Source organism: Humulus lupulus, chromosome 7, assembly GCF_963169125.1.
Source record: "Humulus lupulus chromosome 7, drHumLupu1.1, whole genome shotgun sequence".
Taxonomy (NCBI): domain Eukaryota; kingdom Viridiplantae; phylum Streptophyta; class Magnoliopsida; order Rosales; family Cannabaceae; genus Humulus; species Humulus lupulus.
Window position 1 is genome coordinate 146717400 of NC_084799.1, and position 22970 is coordinate 146740369.

Here is a 22970-nt window from a genome sequence, read left to right on the forward strand (position 1 = left end):
CGCGATCCAACCGCTTAAGGTCATATTATTTGGTGGTTTTGGGCTATGTCAGGTGCTAGACTTTGTGGGGATCATTTACAACAAAAATGAAGTGCCAAAAGTTGCCGAAGAAGCATCTTGCAACTCACTAGCATCATAGAAGACAAAGATTCTGGTGTGCTCTGATTTCCTCGGTTCCAAGGTGTTTTGGTTCATTTTTTTACTTTTAAATCTGTTTTGAATGTTGTTATGGTCTATGATGACATTTGATTTTATTTGGGAATTTATTTGAATTATTTTATTATTTTCTTAAAATAATTAGGAAAAATACTTATTGTGGTATTGTTATTAAAAAATCTTGGTGAATTATTTACTAATTCAAAGTTGTTTTAGTAACAGAGAATGAACGCTTGGGTGTTAGTTATATTATTTTTAATTAGTTTTTGAAAATTAATTATATAAATATAGTTTAAATAATTGATTTGTAATTGGGTTTTGCTTAGTGTTTTGATGTTGTTTTTAAGACTTAAAAATAGTACTTAAAATGTTTGGAATTGATTTAGAAACATGATATGGTATTACTTAATAACTGTATAATTATTTGGTAATTTTATGCATTTAAAAGTGGGGTTTTATGCATGAATTAAATTGATAAATTGCATGTATAATAAAAATTGTTTTTCATGAAGTTCAATATAATGAGTATTGAATTATTATGTTGATTTATGAATAATTATTAGAAAATGAATAATTATATTAAATTATGGGAATAAATAAACTTAGGGGTTGTTTAAATTAGTTATGTTCACATGCATGATTTATTTTCTTATAATTAAATAATTGTGTACTTAAAATGGATATTTAAGTAATGTTTTATGTTAAAAGTGTTTATATGAGTGCATGCATGGACATTACATGAATCACTATGATGTATGCTTAGGTTTAGCATGCCATGCAAAGTTAGATGGGAACCTGTGTAGTGTTTTCAACTAATGGTTTTAAATTATGGTTTATGTTTGTTTGAAACCTTAAATTTTCCTACTTGAATGTATTTTGAGTGAGTTGTTGTATTGATTAAGTATCTAGTGTCTTGTCCTCAACAAGGAACCATAGTGTGAAATTTGAGGAAGGTAAGAGAAGTTAATATCATCTAAGGTAAGAAGAGTGGACATTTGCGCACATGTTAAAACATACAATCTTGTTTTGGTTTGCTAGTTGTTAACTTGTGTGGTTTGTTTGGGGATTATGTGATAATGTTTGTGAGCATGAGAATAATGATGGGTTTGTTGGATTGTTAGCATATATGTTTGTTGATTAATATATGTGTTAGGCATTTTATTGTATTCTTTGTTGCTTGTGTGAGCATAACACTTGCAGGAATATTCTGATATAATCATGGGTGAGTACAATTTGTGGTAAGGAAATGCCCTGTTGGATGCCATGTGTGAGAATAACACAAGGCAGGGTAATTCACATTTCATGTCTCATCAACATGAGTGTATAATTGATTATCATATGTGAGTATAATGTGCAATATGAAATTTTGTTATATGTGTGTAAGCATAGCATGCGTTGTGCTTATATGTATTGTGGTATTTTGGTGTATATCACATATGGTTTTATAAAAGGTTATGTTATGTCATCTGGTTGGGGGAGTTATGTCCTACATAACTCTTCTTGATGGGCATTAGCTCATGCGTACTCTGTTTGGAGTCTTTAAAATGTTTTGAAATTAATGGTAGACTACAAGAGAGTAGACTGCAAACTAATGTTAGCTAACTGGCCCACAACCAACTCTATCCTTGTTGTAGTCATCTCCTCTGCCAACTCCTTTGATATCTGCTTCAAACTGAATAACTGTCCTGGACCTCTCAAACTCAAGGCATCTGCCACCACATTGACTTTCCTTGGGTGGTAAAGAATCTCACATTCATAATCTTTCATTAACTCCAGCCAATGCCTTTGTCTCATGTTCATGTATTTCTCGGTAAAAAATTGTTATAGGCTCTTGTGGTCAGTGTATATCTCACACTTCTCCTCATAAAGGTAGTGTCACCATACGTTCAATGCAAAGACAACCGCTGCTAGATCCAGGTAATATGTAGGGTATCACTGTTCATATTCCTTTAATTATTGTGATGCATAGGCAATCACCTTTCCTATCTACATAAGAACACAACATATCCCTTGCTTTGATGAATCAGAATAGACCACAAACTTCTCTTGATCTAAAGGAAGACTCAGAACCGGAGCAGTGATCAATCGCCGCTTCAACTCCTAGAAGCTATTCTCACATCTATCTGACCATACTAACTTCAGGTTCTTGCATGTCAACTCCATCAGTGGTGTCGCAATCCTTGAGAATCCTTCCACAAAGCGCTAGTAATACCCTCTTAATCCAAGGAAACTTGTGATCTCAAAATCACTCCTTGACCTTGCCTAATCCCTGACTGCCTCAATCTTGGTCGGATCCACATTGATCCCGTCTTTACTAATGATGTGACCAAGAAATGTTACCTAAGGTAACTAAAACTCATACTTCTTGAACTTGGCATAAAATCTGTGCTCCCTCAGTCTCTATAATATTAACCGAAGATGCTACTTTTGTTCTACCTCCAACTAAGAAAAAACTAGGATGTCGTTGATGAGGACAATCACCAATCTATCCAAGTAATCTTTGAAAACTCTGTTCATCATATCCATAAAAGTTGTTGGTGTATTAGTCAATCCAAATGACCTGACTAAGAACTCATAATGCACATACCTGGTATGAAAAGTCATCTTCAGGATATCCTCTTCTTTGATCCTCAGCTGGTGATAACCATATCGAATATCAATCTTGGAGAACACTTTCTTGCCCTATAGTTGATCAAACAAATTATCAATTGTTGGTAGTGGATACTTGTTCTTGATAATCAGCATATTCAACTCTATATAATCGATGCTCATCCTCAGGGATCCATCCTTCTTCTTCACAAATAAAACGGGTGCACCCTTGGAAAGAAATTGGGCCTAATAAACCCCAAGTCTAGTAACTATTGTAACTGAACCTTTTTGTTCTTCCAATTCTGCTGCAACCATTCTATACGGTGCTCTAGACACTGGTTCTGTCCCCAGTGCCAATTAAATAACAAATTCTGTCTCTCTGTGCAGCGGTAGCCCTGGTAATTCTTTTGGGAATACATCCTGAAACTCACAGACTAACCTGGTCTTCTCATGCCCAACTAGCACAACCCTAGTGTTATCCACAACACTAGCTAGGAATCCTATTCAACCACCTCGCAATAGGTCTCTATCCCTCAATGCTGATATCATAGGAATGCAGGGTCCATGCACAGTTCCCACAAATACAAATGGGACCTCACCCTCAAGTTCAAAAGTTACCATCTTCTTGTTAAATCAATGGTTCCCCTATACTTTGCTAGCCAGTCCATATCAAGAATCATATCAAAGTCATCCATAACAAGCTCAATAAAATCCACTCATAACTATCTACTATCCACCTCTAGCGGTAACGATCTGACTCATCTCATAGAGACTACGAGATCCCTTGTTGGCAATAAGGTCCAAAATCCCACAGCATAATAATAGCATGATCTGCACAATCTATCAATCACTCTACTAGAAACAAAGGAATGTCTATCCCAATAATCAATCGACATAGTATAAGCTATACCAACACTAGAAAGCTGACCTGTCACTACTAAGGGACTAGCATCAGCCTCTGACTGTGTTGGTGCAAACACTAGAGTTGGTGTCAAGTTGTCCACCATCTTTGGTTCTTCCTTCTTAAGGTGCCTAACTATACCAAATAAAAAAGCACACCTTCGCTTGGAAATCTCCCAAATGACATCTCCTGCATCTGGCACACTCTGAATAAGTCCTCCAGCTCTCATTATCGCCCTGGCAGCCAATCTATATACTATGTGGCCTCTTGTTTAGGCCTATAACTATAGAAGTATTTGGGGTCTTTCTCTTCTAGTCACTAGGGCCTCCGCCCCTACCAGATCTTGTAAAGGGAGGTCCCACCCTCTTTGTCTCCCTTCTGGCCCCGTTCTCGCGCTAGATCTTGTTCTCTGCTCCCTCAGTAGTAAGGGTATTCTTCATTACCAGACCGTCAGTCGTCACTCTAGGTACAAAGGTGATTTTGACATTACTGACTATCATAGCATTTAGCCCTCAAACAAATCATTCCTTTCTTATTACATCAGTTGGCACAAAGTCAGAAGTAAACTTGGCCCACCTATCAAATTTCAGAGCATACTCTGTCATTATAATGGCACCCTGCACCAAATTTCTGAAGTCATATGCCTTTGTAGCTCTGACTGCATCGTTATAGTATTTCTTGTTAAATAGATCTCTGAACTCTTCCCAACTCAGGTTTTTCAGATTCCTAGTCTGGGATACCATTTTCCACCAAATTCGAGTATCCTCTCGAAACATAAATGTGGCACAGGCCACTCTCTCATTTCCTACCACCCCCACAAAGTCCAGGATGGAGGTGATACCCATACACTGTTCAGCTCGCAGTGGATCTGTCTTTCCCTCAAAAGTAGGAGGGTGTTGCTTTCTGAAGCGCTTATATAGAGGCTCCCACCTATTCTCAGCCCCTGGCTGCTGCTGTAAAACTGGTACCATGACAGGTAGATCAAATTGCGCGACGTTCCCTGCTAGAACCTGTTGTTGTCTCAACAAGTACATTTCATCCTCTTATCTCAGTAGTATGGCTTGTATTTCAGTAAGCACTTATTGTCAATTCTCAGGGGCTGGCAGAGGATTCTGACCTTGGTCAGTATCTCTAACTTGAATATCTACGCTGACTAGTTCATCTCATTTCTGTGGAAGCATACTTCCATGTCTATCTACAATCAATGACTCAACTCATCAGGCAATAATAACGGTGCCCAGCACCACCCCACGGTCTAAAAACCTAACGAGTAAGCACACACGTGCAATAACAATGCTAATAAGAATTTCAATAGCTTTCACATTAAAAAACATGCTATTAACCAGGTCTTTTATTATTCATGCTTAATCATAGTGCTAATAAGCATGTTCTCAGCATTAACAAGCAAATAATAGTGCTATTAAGCATTTCCTCATCTTTCAGATGCAGTAGTAGTGCTAATAACACACACTTAGCATTTATAAGCAAATAACAAAGATAATAAGTATTTTATTGACATTCATAGCAGCATTGGTACTAATAAGCACGTCTTTTATCATTCACATAGCAGTCAAGGACCATGCCCTATCAGTACAACTCATGCGTTCTATTCAAGCATGCAGATAAAGCATATATATTTCAATTGAGCAACTAAGCACATAATCACATTAATAGTTACCAAACCTTGAGTTGGGCATATCTTTAGCGATGACTGTACATGCCCAACCAGTCTTCAGGAATCCTTAAACCTAGACCACTCTGATACCAAGTTGTAAAATCCTACTAATCCAAGACTGTTACACAGTGTAATTAAAATAGTGCTTGACTTGATAAACGACTCATTTGGAATTAAAACATGTAATTGAAACTAACACAAGGTATAGGTACTAAAATTTTTGGTCAAACAGTAACAATTTCATTAAAAAGGGTTTAAGTCTTTACACGGGATTCCAAAAAGAGTTTATAACTATTATAGATCCAAAATCAATACAAAAGGTTGACCTAAGCGGAAAAATAATGGTTCAACCCTAGTTCCAACAAGTAATCTAGGTCGTGGCAATCGAGTAGGCCGCATATGTACACCCCGCCCCTAAAGCTCTCAAACTCATGGCTGGTCCAGCTTTTCCTTTCCTTTACCTGCACCATGTACCACCTGTGAACTGAGGCTCAGCAAGAAAACATAACCATGCTTATAAGCAGTTAATCAGGCATGCATTTCATCTAAATAAGCGACTATAGAGCCACAACAGGGTCCACTGCCCTATTCCCTATTAAATAGAGTTAGAGCTAGCCAAGCGTACCTCGTGCTTTATATTCCAAGCGGCCATAGGGATGTGCAAGTATATATCACCCTTCTAGGTTGGCCTAGCCACATCTGCCTGTGTTCAGCATGCTATTGCCGCCCTCGACTTATAAGCCCAGCTTTTTAATCAGATATAAAAAATAAGCATACACTGCTTAACACAGATATGTGCAGCGCAGTAAAACATGCATTCTAAGCATAATTATAACCATGTTCGATAACTGAGGCTCAAGCTGTAACCATAGTCCAGGTGCAGTTTTCTTACCTCAAGTTCCGAGCAGATAGTGCATGCCGACCCCGAGTGCGATCCTTTCCTCCCGAGCCTAACAGTATACCCTCTGCCAAGAACAATTCCCAACTGATCTCTAAGTTTGACAACCTCTAATTTCTCCCAAAGCAACTCAATGCCCACCAAAGATTGCTTCCAAACTTTCAAATTCAATAACTCTCTTCAAAATTCAAAGACTTGGAGAGAGAGAGAGAGAGAGAGAATACGTTAGAGAGGAGAGAGAGAGAGAGGGAACCTTGTAGTTTCTGAGTTAATAAACTCAGTTGGGTTGAGTTAATCAAAGGGTCCAAAAGACAAAAAATGCCCTCACTTAATTACTTTCCTCTCAAAGCCCCACTAAGGGAAAAATCGACATTTTGTTCTCTATTCTCGCATTACTGACGATTCCCACTTAATTCCATCATATAAAAAATACAGCTATTTTTCCCAAAATACGACTCATATGCCGTTGAGTCCTGGTAACTCACCAAATTACCAAAATACCCCTTTGGCTAACCCTGAGCCGAGTATTAATACTCTTTGTGACTAGACTGCTATCTTGTTCAAAATGACTTACTCCTCCCAAATATCTCAAATTTATCCACATAATAATTTTGTCTCAATCACATCATACAATATAAACACAGTTATACTCTAAGAGGGTCAAAATTACAAATATGCCCCTTTAAAAAAAAGCTGGTCTTTTACGCACATTTAAACACTTAAACATGCATAATCAATTATATTATAATATAACTCAGGAAATTCACATAATCAAATAAATATTAATTAAATCACATATTAACACATAATAATCCAATAATGCCCTCCCGACACCCTAATCAAGGCACTAAGCCTTATTAGGAACTTTGGGATGTTACATAGCCCAGGAAGCAGTAGACGAGAATGCAACTAAAGTCGTGGCACATGATGGAGAAGTCATGGTTGAGGATCCCAAGGAGGACCCTAATGAGGTTCCCGAGGAGAATACATAGGACGATCCGGAGGAGGACATGGAGGACAACTGGGAGGAGGAGACCGACTCCGACATCAAGATCATAGTTTCAATAGATAGATAAACTATGTAGCTATCTACTTTTGGGATACTGACTATATATATTTGTATATTTTTTTAGCGGTTATAGAACTTATATGTTATAGCTAATTTTTGTTAATCCATTAGGATAACTATGGTCAAATAATTGATACCCTAGTGCTAATTTTGTAAATCCCATAGGATAACTGAGTCAAATTTCAAAAACTTGTACAGAGTTATGTTTATATGCAGTGAAGTTTTAAATCTGCTTTTTTAATTGATTTTTGTGTTATGTTGATATGTTTGGTGTCCTTAATATTATATTAACTATTTGTGTCGTGTAACGACCCAAAAACACTAATAAGGCTTAAGGGCCTTGATTAGTATGCCGGGAGGGCATAATTGGTTTATGTGTGAAATAAAAAATTTAATGCATGACTCAGTGATAAGCATGCTTATATGATTATATGGATATATGAAATGCATGTCTAAGAGTATTAGTATGCATGTAGGCCTTGTTTAGCTTAAAGGGGCATATTTGTAATTTTAGCCCGTTAAGGACATAAATGTGATTATATGTTATAATTGTGAAGACCACATTATTATGTGGATATATTTGCAGCATGCGGCTTGAGGTGATCCTAGGAAGCCAGTTAGCGGGAAAGTCACAATGGGACTCAATACTTGACTTGGGGCGAGTCAAGGGGTATTTTGGGTATTACACAGTTATTTGGACTATTGAGCTATGGAAATAAATAATTGGATATATATTTAAGGTTAGGAAGCTTAGGAGGGAATACTGGGGGAAATTTACCATTTTGCCCTCGGGAACGTTTTTGGTACCCAAAGCTTTGGGATTAACTTAATTAACTAAGGATAGACAAAAAAAAAACTAAGGAAAACAGTGGAAACACCTAAACCGACCCTTCTCTCTTCTATCTCTTTCTCTCTCAAGGAAATCGTTGAAACCAAAGGGAAACTTGGCTGGAAATTCATAAATTTGAGTTTGAACCTTGGAGATTAGCTCAGTTTTAGCGAAGGAATTCAATCAGGAGTTGAGGTAAGACTTGAATCACATTCTTGGTCATTTAATTATGTAGCTTTGGGCTAGGTTCTAAGTGTTTTTGGGTTCTTGATATTGAAGATTGATTTGAGGCTAAGGATTTGGGAATTAGCTCAATAGCTACTTGGTGGACTTGTTCTTCAGTGAAGGTAAGCTTTTAATTATAGTTTAGCATCTGAATTCTAGGAATTTCTGTCTGTTCTAAGAGGTTTATAAGCTTTTGGGTTTCAAGGATTGAAGTGGGATTTTGATGAGTTTCTAAGTTAGGATTTTGTTGGGTTTCGCTGCTGGAAATGTGTTAAAGTGTTTGTGTTAATCAAATTATGTGTTGGGATGGTTTTAGGTTGGATTGAGTGAGGTTTGACTGCTAGAAATGGTGATTTTTTCTGGGTTTGAAGGGGTCGGGCCACGGCTAAGTTCTTGGTGTGTCGCGACCCTCTAGAACAGGTAGGAGTTGAAGAAGAAGAAGGGCAGGCTGTGGCATGGGGAATACTGGGCCGCGGCCCGTGTCTGTTCTTTGGTGAGGCTGGGCCTCTGGATAGGGGCAGGCCATGGCATAGAGAGCTTAGGGTCGCAGCTCTTAAGGGAATTTTTGGCCTTAAGGAGGTTTTAGGCGCAGGAACCTAACCTAGGGTGCTCGGGATCGATTCCACTACCGTGTTTGGTGGAATTCGATGTTTCGGAGGCTAGAACTTGGTCCAGAAACCTTTATACAATTACTATTGATGGAAACCCTTATCTTGGTTGTGCTCAAGGGCTCGAGAAACAGATCGTGCTCAAGGGGTCATCTCTCATAATCAGAAGACTTGGAATCTAAGGTAAGAAAATTGCACCCAGTTGTGAATTCATAACAGGACTAAGGGTTCCCTATTCATGTATGCATTATATAAGGTGGTATTATGCCATGTGAATGTAAAAAAATGGCCTAAGAGTGGCAAAGTTTATATTGGCACACAGGGCGCGGCTCAGCCACTAGTAGCTAAGAACAGCTTAATATTCACTGAGCTCGGTTTAAGCGGACCGGAGTCAGTGGGATAATTAGAGTGTGCGACCTAAGGGCGTCGACCCTGGGTAATGTATGATTTGGTTATTGTTGTTAATTGACGAATATGATATGTTGAATATCGGAGTATTTGTTTGTGGATTTGCTGGTTATGTTTACTGATTATGTGAATAGTATGGACTGCTGATTATATGATCCTGATTATCGAATTATTTGGTTATTGTCATTGTGTATATTATGATGTCATGTTTTTCTTGATGGGCCTTGGCTCACAGGTGCTACGTGGTGCAGGGAAAGGCAAGGGTAAGCTTGATCAGCTCTGATTTGGAGAGCTCTAGAGGCAGAATGTACATGATCAGCTGCTCGGCCGCCACGGTTGAGGTAGGGAAAGGAATCGAAGGACCTTAAACGTCTATTTTGCCCTTAGAGTGGCCAATTAATGTTTATACTCTGGAAATTTTGTAAATTGTCCTTCAAACGTTATTTCTTTTGGGATCCCATATATAAAACATTTATTTATATGAGAAGTATCTTTTATGACCAAAACCTTTTAACCCTAGTTCACTAATGGTCTTTGCGACACATTTTCAACTAACTGACTTGATTTGCAAGTCTTATTCTTTTATAAACACACAGTGTAACAGTCTTGGTTACCCAGGGCGTTACAACTTGGTGTCAGAGCATCCTAGGTTTAAGGGTTCCTGAAGACCAGCTGGACATGCACATTCGCCGCTAAAGACAAGCTCAGTTCAGGGTTTGGTAAATGTGTATATGTGTTTATATGCTTAAGTGATTGAAAAGAATTATGATTGTTGTTATCTGTTGGACTAAGAGAAAACATGAGATACTGATAGAGCCTGGCTCTTGACTGCTGTGTGACAATATTGAGGCATGCTTATTAGCATTGCTATGCATGTAAATGAATATTTGAATAATTATTTGCATATTGCGTATATATGAATGAGTATATGGATAGATGCATATATCATGACTGCTGTGTGATGATGTTAGGGCAAGCTTATTAGCATTGCTGGTGCATGTGGATGAGCTGTCATATCTTGATTGCTTGTGACTGATTATGTGTTGGTTTTTATTGATCAAATCAGATATTATACGCAGCGGAACAACAATCCAATTGTTAGATTAATCCCATAAGATTTCTAGATCTACTTCTTCACATGCATCTATATATATATTGAATCAAGGACATGAATAGAAAAATTACCTCAGGTCCTTCCTTGCTGCTATCTTTTCGTATGGCTAAATCCTCGAGATCTCACACCAAGATCTTCCAAAATGTTCTCAGGCACACAAAGAACGAGTGTGGGCTCGCTATACAAATAATAGGCAATAAACTATTTATCAGATGTTCTCAACACATGAGATCTGATAAAGTTTTCGACCTAGGTTTTGTGAAGAACAATGACTTTGGTTTATGTCACTGTTCTCTTTCTCTGAGAGAGATTCCTAGATATTTTTCTATCCCTGAAAAGTTACGTTCTGTGAAAAATTGATATCATATATTTAATATATCCTATATATTAAAATATTTGTTATTTTAAACAAATTCAAAATAACTGATCAGTTATCAGATTTTTGTTTAAATAATAATAATTTAATCATATTAAAATATCTCATTATTTATTTAATATTTAAATAACTAAAATTGTGGAATCAAGAGACTGAGTACACTCTCTTATGCGTGTGGCACAGTGCATGTGCACTGTGCCACACATGTACCACATGCATGTGATGGCATGTGATTTTTCCCAATTTTTATTATTATTTAAATACCAAAAATCCCAAAAATAAATTAATTCAAAATTAATTATATTTTTGTTAAATAAAATAATTAATTAATTACACATAATTAAGCAATAATTATGTTTGATACATAGAAGAATATTTTACTTATCACATAAGTCCTTTTTGCCCATTTTTGTATTTACCTTTGTCAGTGTTTGTTTGAGCCATTTCGGGGACCATGGACCTATAACATTAAGCTCCAATAAATTGAAACTAAATAATTAAACTCTTTAATTATAATAGTTAATTTATTAATTATGATATTACTCCACTATAAATTCATAATTGCACTCTTTATGTTATAGATATACTTTTATAGAAATCTTTTTCTTAAATCGTCCATTGATATAACCATCTTACAATAGTTCAACCCTCTAATTAATTAGTTCATAAATTAGAATGGAAGAATTATCATTTAACCTTTCTAATTTACTTCTTATTCCTTAAGTACCATTAATTCACTAGTGAATAATTAATCTATAATCTAATTATAGATTTGAGCTCAAAATCATTCAGTTCCAGAATTAACCCTTACGGGAACTAATATACGATCCGTTAGGAAAGATTAGATTCCGTATTGGTGATACATGTTCCCAGCCATCCATGATATTAAATCTCCAAAACAAAAGTCATTAGCCTCATTCTTTGAAGAGACCTTAACGAATGAATCAAAAGATTTAATAAACATGAACAGGAGTTCATGAACACTCAGGATTTAGGTTGATCTATAAATGATCATCAGTTATGATATGAATTACAAGTCTTTATTATTAAATGGTTTTTGGATAAAGACTTTAATTCATATCGATCCATGTCATATATAATCATATTAGATAAAGCACATTTACCCAGATGTCTTTCCACATCAATAATCCGAATCTAGATTATTTGTATCATTATGATACTCAGTAAACCGTACTTACAACTCCAATTAGAGAATTCCATAACTTTAATTTGTTGTTGTTGACTATTTTTATTCATTCATGTGATCTTAATTCTCTCGTACTAGTACAAGATCACATCCTCAATAATGAATATGGAATTTTTCTGATATTTACAAAATTATTCAAACAATAATTTAACAATCTAAATATGACAATAATAATAAACCATTGTATTTATTTATTCACAGAAAAACAAATGTCTTTACATGCTTTTAGGACACACTCCTAACAATCTCCCACTTGTACTTAAAGCAAGTGAGGCATTTCTCTCAATCCCATATTACGTACATGACCCTCGAATTGCTTTGCTGGAAGCGTCTTCGTGAACGGGTCCGCCAGGTTGTGTTCTGATGCGATTTTCAGAATGGTCACATCTCCTCTATGTACAATTTCTCTGACTAAGTGGTATTTGCGCTCTATATGCTTTCCCCTCTTGTGGCTTCTTGGTTCTTTAGAATTTGCCACTGCTCCACTGTTGTCACAGTAAAGAACAAGTGGTTTCTCCACTTCTAGAACTACTCCCAAATCTGTGTAGAACTTTTTCATCCAAACTGCTTCCTTAGCTGCTTCATAAGCTGCTATGTATTCAGCTTCCATGGTTGAATCAGCTATACTGGATTGCTTAATGCTTCTCCAGAGAACTGCTCCACCACCAAGAGTGAATACTGACCCAGAAGTAGACTTTCTACTATCCTTGTCAGATTGAAAAATCTGAGTCAGTGTATCCAGTAGGTTCGAGGTCACTACCCGAATATACTAGCATATAGTCTCTCGTTCTCCTAAGATACTTGAGAATATGTTTCACCGCAATCCAGTGTTCCAAACCTGGATTTGATTGATAATGACTGACAATACCTACTGCGTAACATATGTCAGGTCTAGTACATAACATTGCATACATTAGGCTCCCTACAGCTGATGCATAAGGATACTTTCTCATATCCTCTTGCTCTTGTGGTGTCTTTGGACACTAATCTTTGCAAAGAGTAATTCCATGTATGGTTGGCAATTGACCCTTTTAGGAATTCTCCATAGAGAATCTTTCAAGCACTTTATCAATATAATTTGCTTGTGAAAGTGCTAGGAGCTTGTTCTTTCTATCTCTTAGAATTATAATGCCTAGAACATAGCTCGCTTCTCCCAAATCTTTCATCTGGAATTTGTCAGCCAACCATTTCTTTACATTTGATAATGTCTCTACATCATTCCCAATGAGTAGGATATCATCAACGTAAAGAAATAAGAAAACCACAATTTTTCCTTTGATGTATTTATAAACACACACTTCGTCAACATTTTGTTCGAAACCATATGTTTTAATAGTTTCATCAAATGTTAAGTTCCAAGATCTTGATGCTTGTTTCAATCCATATATGGATTTCAACAATTTGCATACCTTTTGATCTTGATCCTTTTTTATAAACCCTTCTGGTTGTTCCATATAAATGGTTTCATCAAGGTGGCCATTCAGAAAATCTGTCTTGACGTCCATTTTCCATATCTCATAATTATAGATGGCAGCTATGGATAAGAGTATGCGAATGGACTTAAGCATGGCCACAGGACAAAATGTTTCTTCATAGTCCACACCCTCTCTTTGTGTGTAGCCTTTGGCCACAAGCCTTGCTTTATAGGTTTCTACCTTTCCATCTGCACCCCTTTTCTTCTTGTAGATCCATTTGCATCCAATGGCATTAACATTGTCAGGCAGATCTACAAGTTCCTAGACTGAATTGGAATACATTGATTCCATTTCTTTATTCATGGCATCGTGCCACTTATCAACATCAGGGTCTTCCATTGCTTCTTTAAAAGTCAAAGGATCGTCCTTTTCAGTATCTGATACAAGAACGTGTGCCTCATGTTTGTAACGAATAGGTTGTCTCACAATCCTCCCACTACGATGTTGCACTGCTTTTTCCTTTTTAGGAAATGAGGTTTCTTTGGTTGTTTTATCATTAACTGATGAAGAAAATGGAGATGAAATTTTATCTGTCATTAGTTCCTCTAAAACTACTTTGCTCCGAGGTTTAAAACCATTCATATAGTCGTGTTCCAAAAAGGTTGCATTTGTCGAAACAAATACCTTTTGATCACTTGGGCTATAGAAATATCAACCTCTTGTTTCTGGAGCATAGCCCACGAATATACACACTTTAGACCTAGAATCCAGTTTTCCAGATTTAGGTCTTAGCACATGAGCAGGACAACCCCAAATACGGAAATGTCGTAAACTAGGTTTATTTCCATTCCATAGTTCCAGAGGTGTCTTTTTCACAGCATTGGATGGAACTACATTCAAAATGTAGTTAGTTGTTTCAAGTGCATATCCCCAAAATGATAAGGGATGTGAAGAGTAGCTTAACATAGACCTGACCATGTCCAACAGAGTCTAGTTTCTTCTTTCTGAAATTCCGTTTTGTTGTGGCATTCCAGGTGCTATGAGTTGGGATAGAATTCCATGCTCCAGCAAGAAATCTTTGAATTCAAAATCCAAATATTCACCACCACGATCAGATCGAAGTGTTTTTAAATATTTGCCTAATTGCTTCTCAGCTAAAGCTTTGAAGTCTTTAAACCTATCAAAAGTTTCTGACTTCTTAAGCATTAGGTACACATGACCGTATCTAGAATAGTCATCAGTAAATGTGACAAAATATTCATAACCACCTCAAGTTTGTATGTTAATTGAACCACATACATCACTATGTATAAGCTCTAGTGGTTCTTCGTCTCTATTTCCCTTCGAAGTGAAAGGTCGTTTAGTCAATTTTCCTTCTAAACAGGATTCACAGACTGGTAGGGTTCCAACTGTTAGTTCCCATAGAGGTCCATCTTTAGTTAACCGGTTTATCCTATATAGACTGATATGACCTAATCTTAAGTGCCATAGATACGTGTCATTTTCTTTAGAAACCTTTCGTCTTTTGTTACTTTGCGGAACAGCTACTTTAAACAATTCAGAATTATTGAGCGATTTTTCTATTGGATTAAGCATGTACAGTTCGTTCTTTTGTTTTGCATGACAAATATTGTTCCCATTCCTTGAAATAAAAATCATATTATTATTAAAAGAAATGTTAAAATTTTGTTCATGTAACAAAGATAAAGAAATAATGTTTCTAGTAATTTCAGGAATAAATAGCACATTATTCAAAACTAGAAAATTGTTCTTAAAATTCAAACGGACTGTTCCACATGCTTTAGCTGAAACAAGCGCTCCACTTCCCATTCGTATAGTCATCTCTCCTTGCTCCAACTACTTTGCGGACTCAAGCATCTGCAAACAAGAACAAACATGGTTAGTGGAACCAAAATCAACTATCCATGATAATTTATCTTGTTCCACCATACAAGTTTCGAGTACAAGTAAATCTGATTTACCTTTCTTTTTCTCTTTTAGCTCGGCGAGATACTTTGGACAGTTTCTCTTCCAATGACCATCGACATTACAATGGAAACACTTTCCTTTTGGTGCCTTTTGTTTGGGGTCATTGTTCTTTTTGTTCTCGGGCACCTTGGATGACTTCTTTGCCTTTTTTGGATTGTCCTTTTTAGGTTTGTTGCCATTGTTATTGCCTTTTCTTTTCTTCTTTGAAGAAGATGGTTTTGCTTCAGCAACATTTGCTTCAGCCGGACTTGAGATGGTCTTATTCAAAGACTCAAAAGTTTGTAATTCATTCAACAATTGTGTCATGTTAAAATCTAATTTGTCCATGACATAATTTGTTGTGAATGCAGAAAAGGCAGGAGTTAAAGACTTAAGTATAATGCTTACTTGTGTGTTTTCATCCATGACTGCTCCATGCGTCTCAGCTTCATGAAGTACACTAATCATGTTCAAAACATGCTCACGCACAGATTGACCTTTCTTCATCTTAGCATTCATGTAGGTTCTAGTAGCCTCATGACGGCTTTGATCAGATGGGCGCCCAAACATTTCCTTAAGAGATTCTAGTATCTCAAAAGCAGTTTCCATGGATTCATGCTTTATTTGTAAGACATCACTCATGTTTACAAGCATATAGCACTTGGCTTTGTTATTGGATTGAATCCATGCATCAAATTTGTCCCGAACATGTTTTGGGGCATTGGCGCCAGGTTCTTCAGGACATTCCTCATTTAGGACAAACTTGTGGTTTTCACTAACCAACAACAAATTCATATTTGATTTCCATTTTATGAAGTTATCACCAGTTAATTTTTCTTGTGCAATCAAAGCAATGATGGGATTTCCAGAGATAGACATATTTTTAATAAAATAAAAAATACAAATATATTATTATTATATTTAGAAAAATAAATATCAAAGTTTTCGGAAATTAAACGTGATGCATGAGCACAGTTAAAACACATAAAATAAAGATTAATTTCCACGATAAAATTTTCTAACAATTAAAGTGCCGCCTTAGGGTCGGTCAAATTAATTTTAGAGAATTTATAAGACATTCTTATCTTTATTGTTTTTTGATACTTAAAATAACTCTTTATTTTCTCTTTTAAACATTAAAGTACCGCTTAGTTTGGTCAAGTTATGATTATCCACTGCACGAGCTTAATCATAACTTTGTGAGTGTAACCCATTATTTCGGAGTTCATGACTTAACTTAGGACATGCCGCCTTAGGGTCGGTCAAGCCTAAAATACATCATTAGTTCCTATCTATGTAAGAAATACAACATTGCTATTGATATGTCCAGACACCTTCCTTAGGGGGACGAAAAAAAAAGCCGTCGCGAGGCGCTATTCATATCTCATGGTGTTATATTAATAATGGAGACCACGGGTTATGTTTGAGATATCAACCCTCTCCCACTCACTATTTTGAAATAAGTGTTTTTAACCTAATTAATTCCAAATTAATTTTAACATCTTTAAACTTTATGAACATAATTAAAATTGGAAAGAAAGCGAGTTTCTAGGTCCATGTCCAATTTTAAATTACCAATCATGTTCATCTAAACTTTACTAAAAAAAACACTTTTTAAAATAAAGTTGGTTAAAGAAATTAAGTCATAAAGACTTAAAATTTGGTGTGATATTTTACCAAGTTTTCAAAATAAAACTAAGTAATTTACATGCAACTGATTTCTCAAAACAATTCATATAAACATATAGGAAAATCCTAATAATCATGTTTCTACTAATGAGATGAATGATTACGACTGTGTGGGTTTTCATATATGGCATACAATGCATGAACATGTTATCAATCACATGAAAATAATTATTTAAATAAATAAATAAACAATAAATGTTGAACCGGGTGCTTTTGGATATTTCTAATTTTACAACCACCTTATAAAATTAAAATAAAATAAATAAAATAAAACTGCCTTGATCTCCATCGGGCTTCTTTACTTTACTTTCGGTAGGATATGTGGCATTGTTGGTCCAGAATAATAATAATAAGAAAACAATTTTCAAATTATATTGATTAATTAAAACAAACTTTTAAATAATCATTATTTTTATTTTTCTTTTTTTTTAATTAAAACAACTTTTAATTAAAACTTAAATGAATTTAAATTAAAGTCTGTTATTTTGAAAAAATAAATTTTAAATAAGATATTAAAAAAAATTGTTAAGATAACAAAAATATCTTATTATTTAAATATCAAATTTCAAAAATAGGATATTTGAACATTTTAAAATTAAAAAAAAAATAACAGATTAATTTCAGAAAAAATAAAAAAATAAAAAAAATTGTGGACCAGTCAGGCGGGGACACGTGGCGTCAAAACGAGGTGTCGGGGCTGGACTGTACGGATCCGTACGGACCTGTCCGTACGGTCGTTCGTACGACGTCCCGGCATCGGCTTGGAGGTCGGCCTCGGAGGATCGGTGGCTGAATTCTGAATCCCGGGCTCCGTTCTGACTTTTGTGTGATCGGAATTACAATTTTATGGTGTCAAAAACCAAATAAAATTACATAAATCCTATGCCCTTTAATGGCTTACACAATGATCTAATCATAAACAAATCCTAACCCAAAAACACCATACAATTAACGATTCAACATTCCCACGCATTCAATCACATTAACCCATCCATCCTTTCATCAAAATAAATAAATGCATAAAATTAAACCCACAGAGATTCAATACATATATATGTGAAGATGGCTCTGGTACCATTTGTTGGTTTTTATTGATCAAATCAGATATTATACGCAGCGGAACAACAATCCAATTGTTAGATTAATCCCATAAGATTTCTAGATCTACTTCTTCACATGCATATATATATTGAATCAAGGACATGAATAGAAAAATTACCTCAGGTCCTTCCTTGCTGCTATCTGTTCGTATAGCTAAATCCTCGAGATCTCACACCAAGATCTTCCAAAACGTTCTCAGGCACACAAAGAACGAGTGTGGGCTCGCTATACAAATAATAGGCAATAAACTATTTATCAGATGTTCTCAACACATGAGATCTGATAAAGTTTTGGACCTAGATTTTCTGAAGAACAATGACTTTTGTTTATGTCACTGTTCTCTTTCTCTGAGAGAGATTCCTGGATATTTTTCTATCCCTGAAAAGTTACGTTCTGTGAAAAACTGATATCCTATATATTAAAATATTTGTTATTTTAAACAAATTCAAAATAACTGATCAGTTATCAGATTTTTGTTTAAATAATAATAATTTAATCATATTAAAATATCTCATTATTTATTTAATATTTAAATAACTAAAATTGTGGAATCAAGAGACTAAGTACACTCTCTTATGCGTGTAGCACAGTGCCTGTGCACTGTGCCACACGTGTACCACATGCCTGTGATGACATGTGATTTTTCCCAATTTTTATTATTATTTAAATACCAAAAATCCCAAAAATAAATTAATTCAAAATTAATTATATTTTTGTTAAATAAAATAATTAATTAATTCTTAATTAATTAATTACACATAATTAAGAAATAATTATGTTTGATACATAGAAGAATATTTTACTTATCACATAAGTCCTTTTTGCCCATTTTTGTATTTACCTTTGTTAGTGTTTGTTTGAGCCATTTCGGGGACCATGGACCTATAACATTAAGCTCCAATAAATTGAAACTAAATAATTAAACTCTTTAATTATAATAGTTAATTTATTAATTATGATATTACTCCACTATAAATTCATAATTGCACTCTTTATGTTATAGATATACTTTTACAGAAATATTTTTCTTAAGTCGTCCATTGATATAACCATCTTACAATAGTTCAACCCTCTAATTAATTAGTTCATAAATTAGAATGGAAGAATTACCATTTTACCTTTCTAATTTACTTCTTATTCCTTAAGTACCATTAATTCACTAGTGAATAATTAATCTATAATCTAATTATAGATTTGAGCTCAAAATCATTCAGTTCCAGAATTAACCCTTACGGGAACTAATATACGATCTGTTAGGAAAGATTAGATTCCGTATTGTTGATACATGTTCTCAGCCATCCATGATATTAAATCTCCAAAATAAAAGTCATTAGCCTCATTCTTTGAAGAGACCTTAACGAATGAATCAAAAGATTTAATAAACATGAACAAGAGTTCATGAACACTCAGGATTTAGGTTGATCTATAAATGATCATCAGTTATGATATGAATTACAAGTCTTTATTATTAAATGGTTTTTGGATAAAGACTTTAATTCATATCGGTCCATGTCATATATAATCATATTATATAAAGCACCTTTACCGAGATGTCTTTCCACATCAATAATCTGAATCTAGATTATTTGTATCATTTTGATACTCAGTAAACTGTACTTACAACTCCAATTAAAGAATTCCGTAACTTTAATTTGTTGTTGTTGACTATTTTTATTCATTCATGTGATCTTAATTCTCTCGTACTAGTACAATATCACATCCTCAATAATGAATATGGAATTTTTCTGATATTTACAAAATTATTCAAACAATAATTTAACAATCTAAATATGACAATAATAATAAACCATTGTATTTATTTATTCACAGAAAAACAAATGTCTTTACATGTTTTTAGGACACACTCCTAACATTATGTTCCATAGGTGGATTTTGGAAAGGCTATTACCTTGTCATCATAGCCTGATTACCGAGTCGTTAATGGTAGATTAACTTGGATAGCTATGCGTCCAAGGAAATCTATGCAACTAGCCGGCACCTGGTCTGAGACTAGAGATGATGACCAGGGCCAGAACCCTCCGCCATTCCCTGAGAACTGGCAGCAGATTATGGCAGAGATGCAAGCGTGGCTTCAGAGCCAAGATGAACAGATTCGTCCTTTGAGCCAGCAGTCTCCATTAGGGAGTGATGCACCCATTGTGCCACCTTTGTAGTGGCACTAGTTATTCATCCAGTGGAAGTTGGAAATAGGTGGGAGTCATTGTATGAGCAGTTCCGGAAGCAGCACCCCCCAACTTTTGAGGGAGGACCTGATCCACTAAAGGCCACATATATGTTGAGAGAGGATGCCCGCATTTGGTGGGAAGTGGCATCACGGATCAGAGACGTTACTACTCTGAGTTGGGATGGGTTCAAGGATTTGTTCATCCAAAAGTACTATAATGTTGCCATCAAGTCAGCAAAGGTGAATGAGTTTGTGGGATTGGTGCAGGCAACATGACAGTTACTGAGTATGCCCTGAAGTTTGACAGACTTGCGAAGTTTGCACCAGATCTTGTGCCTACAGATGCAGCTAGGCAGGACAGGTTTGTCAGAGGGCTTAATGCTATGATAGCCCAGGATGTCATAATTACAATAGTACCTAGGAGGATGACTTATGCCCAGGCTGTTGAGAAGGCTTTTACCACTAAAGAAGCAGAGAACAAGATCTAGAGGGAGGGTGCAGTGAGGCGAGAGGGCCGCAGAGCAGTGCCTCAATACTCGGGGTCTGGTAGGGGCGGAGGCCCTAGTGATTCGAAGAGGAAGACCCCTTACACTTCAACGGTTGTTGGTCCTGATAGGATGGGTTGGGGTGCTCAGGGTAGCCGTCAGGGAGGCGGTGAGGCATGGAGAAGTTACCCGGAGTGCACGAGGTGCAGAAGACGCCATCAGGGCAAGTGTTAGGCCAAGGCTTGCTTTGTGTGCAAGATAGTGGGGCACCTCAAGAAGGATTGCCCAACAGTGAAGAAAGGGGAAGCAGGGAAAGTGAACACCTTTTGTCAATGTTCAAGACATGGCTGATTACTGCAGGATATATCCCAGCCATGTCTTTATGTGACCAGGTGAAAACTTCCTGGTTCTTCCTAAAAAATTCCACCAGTGCGTGTTTGGTTGTTACTTCTAAATTTTTGCCGACCTTTACAACTCTGGTCGGATACTCTTCGTCAAGCTGGACCTCCTCAAGGTCCTCGACAGGTCCTACATCTTCTTCAAAATCCCCAAAGTGAGGATCTATGTCTCTATCCTCACTTTGGGCAACACCCTATTTGATGACTTCATCACCTGATTGGGCTTATACATCAATGGCCATCTGCAAATTTTATGGGGGAGCACTCCTCGACATACCCTTCTTGGCCTTAGTGATTGGGGCATTATAGCACTCCCTTGCTTTCCTCTAGTTTCCCAACACGCGTCCTACCCCTGCATCTGTTGGGAATTTCATGGCCAGGTGCCATATAGAGGTGACGACTCGAAGGTCAACCAGTATGGATCTTCCAATTATAGCATTGTAGGCCGAAGGACAATCGACTACTATGAAAGTAGTGAGTAATGTCCTGGTAGCGGGCGTTGTACCTGCTGTTACTGGAAGCCTGATTGACCCTATTGGAGCGAGTCCCTCACCAGAGAAACCATAAATTGTTTGGTTGCAGGGCTCCAAGTCCTTGACGAACAACTTCATTCGTTCCAGCGAAGATTTATACAGGATGTTAACGAACTTCATGTATCGACCAGCACTCTTTTCACCATCATTTTGGCAATTTGAACATCCACGACCAGCGGATCGGAATGTGGGAACCGGACATGCCTGGCATCGCAATTAGAGAAGGTTATTTCACCGCCCTCTGTCCGAGCCTTCTTTGATGCCCGATCCTCCACAGTCATCATCTCGATGTCCTGGTCGTGGCGTAGGGTCCGAGCATATCGTTCCCTTGCCTTTCTGCTGTTTCCCGCAAGGTGCGGGCCTCCGCAGATGGTGAGAAAGGTGCTAGCCACGGGGTCAGGCTGTAAAGGTGGCGAGCGTTGGCGCCTACTCATTGCCACCTGGAGCCTCTCGTTGGGAAGTTCCTGAGGCCCATACGTATCTTCTCAAGTGTCCTTGTCTAATAAGGAACTCAATTTCATCCTTTAGCTGGTTACACTCGTTTGTATCGTGTCCGTAGTTGTTATGAAAATGACAGAACTTGGTGGTATCCCTTTTCAAAATATCCTTTCGAATGGCAGCGGGTCTTTTGTAAGGCACACTAGAACTTGTGGCCTGATACACCTCTGCTCAAAACTCGACAAGGGCAGTGTAGTTGGTGAACCGTGGCTCATAACGGTTGCCCTTAGAGCGTTTGCTCTCGAAAGTAGAGGGTTCGCTATGGGGCCTTTTCCCCCCTTCTTTCTGTTTCCATTCCCATTGCTTTTGCCATTGTCGTTGCCGTTGGGTTTTGACCCATTGGCGGCTTTGGTGGGGTCTTCAGTCCCCTTATCTTTATTTGGGGTCTTTCCCTCGCTGGCAATCGCATCTTCGAGCTTGATGTATCGATCAGCTCGATTCAAAAATTCTTGGGTAGTTTTAACCCCATGTTTTCTGAGGCTACTCCACAGAGGTGTACGGCGCCTAACTCCTACAGTTAAGGCCATCATTTTGCCTTCATCTCCCACTTTTTTGGCCCCAGCCGCAGCTCGCATGAAACGCTGGACGTAGTCTTTCAGTGGTTCTCCTTCTTGCTGGAGTATCTCGACCAGCTGGTTTGCCT